A 10,356-nucleotide genomic window follows, 5' to 3' on the forward strand; every position below is an offset into this window, starting at 1 on the left:
CAGTCTTAGTTTGTTTTCATGTCATGGAGGCAGAAATGCTGATGATTGTGCGGGTAACTGAAATGGGGAAATGGCAGCATTTCTGCAGAGTGAGACGCACATCAGGAAATAGAGGGCTCCTGAGGAGCAAAAAGAAGCCGGTGCCAAAACTTGAGGAGCTTTTCGCTGCTTTTTTTGAGACACTCAAAAGCCTGTGAGTCAATAAATACATGTTTTTTTTTCCTTCTTCCTGGCAAATCATGAGAGCTGATATTCTGGTGGAGTGCCATTTATTATACCTGCTGCTTGACATTGAAACAAAAACACACAAACACGCAGACATAATGAAATTGTTGATGCTGGCGGGGAAATCATGAGACCGGTGAGGCACACGAACTGCAGCGCGAATGTCTTTTTGATCTACGGAAGACGGTATGTCATCAGTAGATCAGACTTAATCTTTTCATGGTTTTTAATTTAATCCTAGTCATTTAGAAAAAAGTAAAAGTAATTTAATCGCTACTTGTCTGTATTTTAATGAGGTTTCTCATGCACTGCAGTTTCTTGCAGTTATGCTAACTAAAAAAAACTACAGTACTGTCTTCAGACACCCCTCTTTATATTTTTTCTTGGAAATGGAAAACAGGTGCAGTAGTTTACTGAAGAACAGAGTTTGTGCATTTCAGTGAATTGCCCAGGAGTTTTTTGACCACCTCTGTACATACTGATGATTTAAACAAACAAATATGATTAATTGCTTCACAAAATAACTCCTAAGTCTGTTATGTGTAGTTGGAACACTGTTTCATCCTAACACTGTTAGGAGGCTTCAGCGAAGGATCAACTGAAGGTCCACATCAATTTATTTCTGTTTTTAAGGACATAACTTTCATATTCTCTTCTGTTTGTCCTCCACTTACTCAGTTTTCTCAAGTTTTAAGGTTCCACTGCACAATAGTTTTTGTTTTGTTTTTTCTTTTTAGCTAGCAGCTCTTTGGGAATCATCTTGTTGGTCCAGAAATAGACTTTTATGTCAAACTGTGCTATGTTTGGCTTTTTTTCTGTAGATTTAACTAAATAAATGAGAACAAATGTGGGTTTTTTGCAGCATGCTGCTAGTAACAAAGAGCCTAAAGACACAATTTAAAACTGGTTGCTTGCCAAGTTGTCTGTTATGTGTAGACACGATTCTGGTTCATCCCTTGAGTTATGTGCCTTTTTATGTTTGAATGATTCATAGGTCAGTGTTAAGTGGCTTAAAAAGTAAACATTCCTCTGAAAATGGGACAAAGGCTGGACTGAAAATTAGCCGAAAATGTCCAAGCAAATATTCAAAGAAAAACTTTGAAAGACCTCCAGAAAGTCTGGCGCACAATAAGTCAAGATCACCTTAAAAAGTAAAAGTATAAGAAAGTCTGGCTCGTGAAATCGGGTGACTATGAAGAGGTAAAGAGTGGCTCAAGACTTTTGCAAAGTGCTAAACACATTCAATGTGCAGATTTTAGAAAAGAGACACAAATGCAGCTGAAACGAGCTGCACTCATTAAAATTATTTACTATAATAGGAGAGTGATCAGATCTTCCATTGTCAAGTAGATTGCAGTGTTTATGAAAATGGAGCGTTTAAAATAATCGGCATACAGAAATAGATCTAGTGTTTAAAAAAATGAAACCGCTCATTAAAATGGTGAGATGTTCAGTCATTACAGCATAGATCGGAGTAGATATAACATTTATAAAACCGAGTTGAGTTTAACTCAGATTTTGACGGTGGACTTTATCTACACACATCTATCTATCTATCTATCTATCAGGCAGCACAGTAACTGATTTTTGTGTACACTAGAGTAGTAAAATTATGTTAATATTCTTGCAAGTGCTGTGGTGATTTTTGCAATTATGTTTTAAAATGAATCATGGCTTGTATAAGCTATTAAAGCAGGGAGAGATAAGGCCCTTTTCTTAATTTTAATACAAGCAAATGAAATGGACAACTATGCAGCCACATAACCGACATATTCACGAGTGTCCTCATTGCAAACAAAACAGCCCGAAACGAGCACACGCAGTAGCTTCTCTCACCGTGGGCATCCCTTTGATTCTCACTTCTTCTTGTATCATAAACACTAAAAATACCTAAGTGACCCTCTGGAGAGGATGTGCATGTTCAGCTTTTAGCTCGGAGCAGCAAACTCGCTGACATCACAGTGTCCCGAGCAGGTGGAGGACGCCACGAGCGCTGTTTCTGGCTTTCATCTCCAGGTAAGCGCAGCACAGCAGCTACCGAGTCAATATGGAGTTTTTAAGTGTGCCCTAAAAAGTAAAAGCAGTCAGCAATATTTGGAGTGCTTTTTCATCAGAGGCAAGTGAGTGAGCTTTATATGTGTTACCTTTAAACATTTTAGCATGACGTGTGCAGGTAACTCCTGCCAGGTGTTTTAACCGTGTCTCACTTTTCCAGCTAACCTTTTAGCTAGCTGCTGCTCCAGCCAGTTATTTTAATCCACTTTGTTTATACTTTAACCGAGTAATTTAATTTTCAATTTTTTGTTTGGAAATGACTCGAGCAATTTAAATATCTATTCATTAGTTTAGCCTAAGATTTAAGTTTCCCATCACCATTTACACAACTAGGTAACTATTACTTGTAGCCATCTTCTTTTGTTGCTTGTTCAGCCACTTTTTTCCCGTTTAAATAGAATTTCACTGGAGTTTTTAAAGACTTTATAATATTAACGAGAGCTCGCCAACAATCAGATGATCACCTATGAGCAGGATGACCAGCTGTCCATCCTTAACTCAGCATTTTTTTTCTTTGTCCCCTTCTACCACATCTTGAGAAAATGTCCCATATTTTGATTGCTTTCTCAAAAAGTCTGGCTTTTACCCAAAGTATATGAAGGGAAGGCTTTTTACTATATTCAGAAGTTCAGCCTGTCTAATGCCACACTCATCAGGGAAAGACGCCAAAAAGTCACAGGCTTTGCAGATTTGGGTGACTATGATGGAAGCTGCCATAAAGAAAATAAAGCAGCAGTATATTTTGAGAGACAGAAGGGAGGTATGGCGTAAAGTGACAGAGTACATGTATGTCATAATTTTATAAAAATAGTGACACTTGTCAGATATGGTACAAAAAAAAAAAAAAAAAAAAAAAAAAAAATCTATGGATAGATCCAAACTGAAATCCAAAACCTGAAGAGCAGTTGAAATAACAGCATGAAAACATTCAGACTACCTCTCAGCATTATTGATGTGTCCCACTTTGTCTCAACAAAGACACAGTGGTTGCCTCAGATTTAGTTTGATCTGGCCACCCTTCCTGTGAGCACCACATGGCGATGGTGGGGAGGAAAAAAACTCCCTTTTAATAGGAAGAAGCCTCCACTCAGGCTCAGGGAGGTGCAGCTGTCTGGCACTGCTGTCTCGGTTTGTGGGGACAGTAAAGGCATAAAAGAAAAACAGAGAGGGTAGAAACAATAAGCAGGATGTGATGCCAACCCTACAAATCCAAATGCATTTGGCCATGGTTTGCCAACTTGTGGCAACGTTGCTCTGTGTGTACACAGCCCTTCAAAAAAAAGAAAAAAGGAGATTTTTCTCAAACGCTACACTAACGTGATAAAACAGCATGAATAAAATGTATTTTACAAATGTTACTATGACATTACATCTGATCAGGGACCAGGAAGATGCACAAATTCCTTTGGGGGTTTCCCATCCAGTGAAAAAATCTACACAAATCAAATATCCAGAGCCATCTGCTGCGACGACCCTCTGTGGGTAAGAGAGCAGCAGAAAGAAGCGTTGTTACTATGGTTGTAGTCAGGGAAGTGGTTTTTATATCACGTTACCAAATGAAACATTGTCCTGTAATTTGTATCATTGTTGTGACAAGCTTTTGTTATAATAAGATTGAGGGGCAGATGCCCTGGACACGTCTGTTGTAGGGCTAACGCCTGATTTAGTCTTTGTAGAGCCCATGACGTAACCTACGTAAGTGGTTTGTTTGATTGTTGTGATCATTGTTTTTTTAGGGGCAAATATATTTGTCTCTCAAATTTCTCTTTTGCTGACATTTGTGAGTCCTTATGTTGATGCTGTGATTGTTATTCCTTATATTGAGATGATGATTGATACATTCTTACTCATAAATTTAGAAACTGTGGCAAAAAAGTAGCTGGAAATGAAAAGGAAGAATCGAGGGCGCCGAACAGACCAGTCACAGTCGTCGCGGGCTGTGTCGTCTCGACGTGTAGTTACACTGATGCACACGTCACGTTACTCTGTAGATTTCCCAATTAAGTATGAATCCCAAACATTTAGACCTATAACCAATTTAAAAACACCAGATGACCTGACATGTTTGTCTTTGTAGGGAACCCACACAGGCACTGGCAAACTCCGTGTGTGTGTGTGTGAGTGGGTTCAAACCAGGACTTTCTGACTGTGAGATGACAGTGCTAACCACCGCACCACTGTGCTGCCCAGTATTGCGTAATATGAACTTTAAGTAAGCACAAGAGACCAATTGAGGAAGTTAACACTTAGCTGCCCTAACCACAGGTAGTTGAACCGACTATCCTGGAGTATAATCATGGCATTTTTCTTTTTTAAACTACTTGAAATAAAATTACTCTGTATTTTTGGTTTGGATTTAGTGGTGAAACACCAGTAAATGCAGTGTAAATAAAACCCACAAATTACTCAGTCTGCAGTGTGCTCTTACAGCACATGGCCTGGAGTTATGCTCTAAAAGCAGAGTGAAACTGAGGTTCTTGTAGGTATATCTTACAATGATCTGGGTAAAATTAGCATGTGCTTTCCTGAAGCGAATTATAGTAAATATAGCATATGTTACACACCAACGGTAGTAATAATAATAATAAAAAAAATAACAGTGAGTTCCACTAAACCCACTTAATACTGAGTCTCTAGAGAAGCGTTAATAATGCCGTGTTTTTTTTTTGTTTTTTTTTAATGGCATTTTTATTGACATCTTGGCAAGTTGTAGATGCCGGGAAAAGCTTTGTTTCCAAGGTAACATGACAGAAAAATCTCATAGCTGACATAGATTAGCCTTGTGTTTTAATAAAAAAGGAACATTTAATTTAGCTTGGGAGCCATCTAATTTATATATGGTAATTGGTGTTTTCATCTGTCATCTTTCCAGTGACACGCATGACACGTGTCTTCAAGTACGTTATGAGCATTCAAAGGGGATTAATTTCTATATCTGTGTACTACACTCATAATTTTTCCTCAAAGCATTTCATGCAAATAATATCTTGGCTAAATGTGAAGACGGCTAATTTCACCCAGCCCTAAACGGATACCTAAAAGTACTACTGCAGTGTATTTCTGATGGATGCAATATCAACATCAGAGCAACACTGGTACGTGGCTATTAAAGGTCAAACAATTTACCAGGCAAAATCATATATACTAGTAATTCTACAGGCGAAGGAAAATATCATAAATCACATTAAGGTCAGCGTACAGTATGCACTGCACTACACAATGCAAGAAAAATGATACTGTTACGTAGGGAGACAGACATGTTTTATTAAGCTGCATGCATGCAGTACGCACCTTTACATCTCTGCTGTGTTTTAAGATTATTCATCCCAGCTGAAAAACGTTTCACTTCTTCCACGGCGATCTGTCTTAACAAATAAAGTCTGAGTTACGGGGCATGCAGAAACATGATGTACTTCTTTGTATTTGACTAAGTGAGCGCACTTATGCAAACTTATTCAGCCGGCTACAGCTGACTTCCCAACTTTATTATCATATCGATGTTATTAATGTATGACTGACCTATTTAAGTAATGGTATACATTTATCATTCTCTATGTCTTGTGATTATATATTTATTGCTGGCACATGCTTCCTCTCCGCCCTCTGTCCTTTTCTTTTTCTCCTTTTTCGCTCCTTTTTTTTTTTGCATCCTCACCCTCCTCTCTGTCTCTCTCGTCCCTCACCAACCCCCCACCCCAACCCCCCATCTCTCTCTTTGCTGAGGTGGCTGTACCTGCTGTGACTTTGACAAAGTAGTCTCCACGTGTATTTCAGCGTACGTGTGGATGTAGGGTGTGTGTGTGTGTGTGTTTCTTTTTTTTTAGTTTGCAAATGTGTCCGACTGTTGCGCACGCAGCGTCCATCTGTGTGTCAGCTTACTGCAGCGTGCTCGCACTTACGTCTGCTGCTGCTGCTGCTTATGTCACGCTACAGTCCTGTGTTCTGTCCTCCGTTACCCTCTCACTTTTTTCATCCCTTGCTCTCTTGTTCACCTTGTTTCTGCCTATGTGACACCCCCCCCCAATCCCCCAACCACTCACTCTCATCCTCCCTCCCTGTTTCCTCTCCCCCCCGCCTCCCTCTGCTAGTCCCCTCCCTCATGTTTGCTCCTTCCTCCCTCTCTCTCTCTCTCTCTCTCTCTCATTGATAGTGAAGCATATGTGACTGGAATACTGAGGAGCTAATCATTATGCCATGAGCACAGCGCAGTGCTCGGGCAGAATGTCAATTCTCCCTCCTCTCTCTGTCTTCCTCTGCCTTTCCCTCCCCTCTCGTCCACGCTTTCCAGGCAATAGTTAACATGGAAGCCACATTTGCGCTCTACACAGAGAAAATTAAGGAAACACTCTCACACGTAACGCCCGGCGCTTGCAAACACTGGGCTTTTAACACCTGCACTTAAGTGCAATGTGTAATGGTTCGGCGAGGTTTACATTTGTGCTGCGGATGGTATTTGGAGTGTGCGCGCGTGTTACATAGTTGTTATATAAAAGCGCTCTACATCAATTTGTCAAGAGCAAAGTGGTGTGGGATGGAGATGAGAGACAGCTGTTGAATGCATATTTAGAGAGAGGAGGGAGACTGAAACAGAGAGTGACAGCAGACTTTCTGTGGAGGCCTAAATCACCACTAATATTAAGGTAAATAACCACGTAGGATTATTCGCATTATATTGTAAACACTTAAAAAGATGGAGGTATGATACGGAGATAGTCGTGCGCATGCAGCAGTCTCGGTGTCACTCAGCAGTGAAGGGAAAAAACAAATGAGAGCGGGGTAAATTAAACCAGAGGTAAATTAGACTGCGTGCACGCGCTTGGACTGCGGGGTGCGCGTCAGCGTGTCTGATGAAATGGGAGAGACAGCACACGGAGACTCCTCCTGACTTCTTGAAAACTGCAGCTGTGGGTCACAGCTAGGGGTAACGCTGTGTGTACGCAGCCCTCCAGATCTTCCACTGACAAACACACACACACACACACACACACACACACACACACACACACACACACACACACACACACACACACCACATGCACACAGACTACAAAGGAACTTTAAATTTGCAAGTTGGACAGACGCACAAACAGTCATATCCAAATGTCCACATAGACACACACACATGCGTAGAAAAAAAACCCAGCCGTGGCCTAAGGGAACCTCTAGCGTGACATGGTTGCAGTCTAATAGGCTCAAGCATGAGTGAGTAATAGGTGTTCCAGCACTGTCCGCCCACTGGACAAAGACATCTTGAGATGCACATTATTTTATGAGATGCAAAGTGAATAGGTGAAAACATGATGATGCATTGGGTGGGTGGTGGGTGGAGGGGGCTGTTTGAAACCAAAGCGGAGGAGACAGCTCAGCATTGTCACATGCTATATTTGCTTCCTGGTTTGATTAGGGGACAGGTTAGTGGACAAGCCAGAGTTGATATACCCAGAGGCTATAATTTAATATATGAGACGCAAATAGGTTTTAACATTAGCGTACAGCACTTAGCATTCAGGTTATGAATGAAATAAGTCATAGGTTGGACTGGAGCAGTGCGGATTAATTAGTGATCGACACACGAGCAATTTTTTTTCTTTTTTTTGCTGCCACTTTATTAAATTAAACTCAATAGATTACATCTGGACAAATCTTTTAAAGCATAGTGTACAAACATCACTGTTAGGCAACACAGTGTTGTCACTAGCAATTAAAGCACCACCTCATGCACAGAGTGACAAAATCAATGATTCAACACACCGTGGTGAGTTTAAAAGCCTTGGAGGACACAAAATGCTAAGAGAGCGCTGGGGCTGTAAGGTTAAGAAAAAGATCTATATTGAAAAGGCTACTTGGGCCCACCAGAGAGGAGCAGAGGTACCATAAGGCCAGTGTCCCAGTCTCGTTAGGGGGGGATGAGACAGCATGGCCTGATCGAAAGTGGGGATATGGGAGTTAGGCAGTGACATCATAGACTGTGAGCTGCTTCTCTGGAGACTGCTGTCTGCTTGCAATGGGCTCGTGCTGTTGCCGAGTTGTGCCTTGTATGACTGAACATTATAAATAGTGAGAAGGATGTCAGCTCCATTCAAGGGAGTTGTGCATGAAGAGTCGGGGTGCTCCAGTGAGAGGAGGAATGTTTTTCAGCAATGGTTTGGGTGTGTGTGAGAGGAAGTAGTCCCCACCTTTCTGTGAGTTACATATACTCCATTACAAGTAAAAGTATTCTACTCAAAGTTTGATCCATTAGTAAAAAGTTTAGGCAGCCCATTCTTCTTAATAAGCAAAAGGACTCACTATGCTGAAATGCCATTTACCACTTGAAATCAATTCAACTCAATTTTATTTTATTAAGCATTGCATTAGTTAATTTCTGTCAGGACCGCTTTAGTCAAAACTGGATTTTTCTTTTCCATCTGTGGTAATTTCTGTCTGCTCCCGGACCACCTGGGTAGCTGGGGGTGGGGCTTGGGATCAATGACAACCGACATCACATTGATTAGGATAGAAACGGTATGAAATGAAGGAGCTGGGGTGGAGGTGCGTTTCCAAAGTGGCTTACAGAAGCATGATTATACTTAAAATGCTTATCTAATTAACTTGCTATTGAAGACTATTTTTATATATTCATTAAACATATACTCACACACTCACACTGGATGGATACCTCTGGGGGGGACTCGGGGGTTCAGTATCATGCTGAAGGATCCTTTGACATGCAGACTGAAGTAGGGAGGGAATCGATCCGCAACCTTCTATCGCTCATGTTTAAAGGGCTCACGTCATGCTTTTCCATATTTTCTGTCACTGTGTATTGTTACAGTTGTTCACGCTCGTGTTAAACAACGATGACATAATATGTGCCAAAAACTGTTCAGAGCTTCAGACGCTCTAAACACCCAGCTGATTTCTCAGACACTCAGCTCCATCTTCAAGCACAGAAGCCCCCCCCACAAGTGGGATATACTTTGAAAAAGTTCAACATAGCCAGGCTCTGTGTGCATTAGCTGGCTAGACAAAACCTAAAACCCCAGATAACAGGTATCACAACGGTAGTTATCACGTTTCTCTGGCAACTCAGAGTTTCTGCTTAAAGATCTTTGCACGGTCACATAATGGCACCGCCTACTCCAGGCAAAAATGGGTAATAAAGATTAAACATAAAATGTAACAGTAAAACGAGATGCTGTTGCTGGAAATAAACTACAAATGTAACAGATGAATTTTCTGATCTGTGCATTATTAGCTGCAATTGGAGCAGTGCAAAAGAGACTTAACAGCGTTTGAAGCAAGCATAAAAATATTTATACACTTTATGAATCACCAAATTAATGGATGCAAATTTCAGTACCAGTGCAGCTCACATAATATGAACTGCTGTAAGTTTACAGCTGGGCTTCATTCGGTTGTTTTAGTAAGGCGCTGCTTCAGAAGTTCCACAAAAAAGTACGAAAAGCACAAAAGGCATTTCTTCAAGAGAGAATCTTTATCACGCTCACGAGACGCTGTAAACAGAAAGAATCAGTGAAATGATGATGCTTCTGGACGAGTTTAAACCAAACCATGAGTTGCTGCAGAACACTTTACACTCAACATAGCTGACTAACCCATTAATCTCACTTTGTAGTTCCCCCTTCCTGCGTTCAGACCTTCTGTTTGCCAGTGGTAGCCTGTCAGAAGAAATGTGGATGCATCAAAATGACTTATTTTAGACAGTGGCTCAGTAAAAGATAAATAAGGGTTATATGTAAATCTGAGTCCTGCAAAACTGCTCTAGTAGAGTCCAAGAATAAAAATATAGAGATGGAAATGAGCTAACAGCACACTGTGATACAGTTATGCACTGGTTTATCGACTGAAGATTGCATCTGCCAATATTTGTCTTGTTGACCGCGCACTCATGCGTCTGCACCTCCAGCCAATTTAGAATCGCCAGTTAACCTCGCAAGCACGTCTTTGGGCCGCTTGCGAGGTTAATTGGTGCTAACGCCTCAAAGAAAGGTCCAAGCCGACCAGGAGCGTTATTGCTAACCGCTACACCACTGTGCTGCCCTTATCAGCAATACATTTTCATACATTTGCATG

The sequence above is a fragment of the Oreochromis aureus genome, linkage group 11 (assembly GCF_013358895.1).
Source record: "Oreochromis aureus strain Israel breed Guangdong linkage group 11, ZZ_aureus, whole genome shotgun sequence".
Taxonomy (NCBI): Eukaryota; Metazoa; Chordata; class Actinopteri; order Cichliformes; family Cichlidae; genus Oreochromis; species Oreochromis aureus.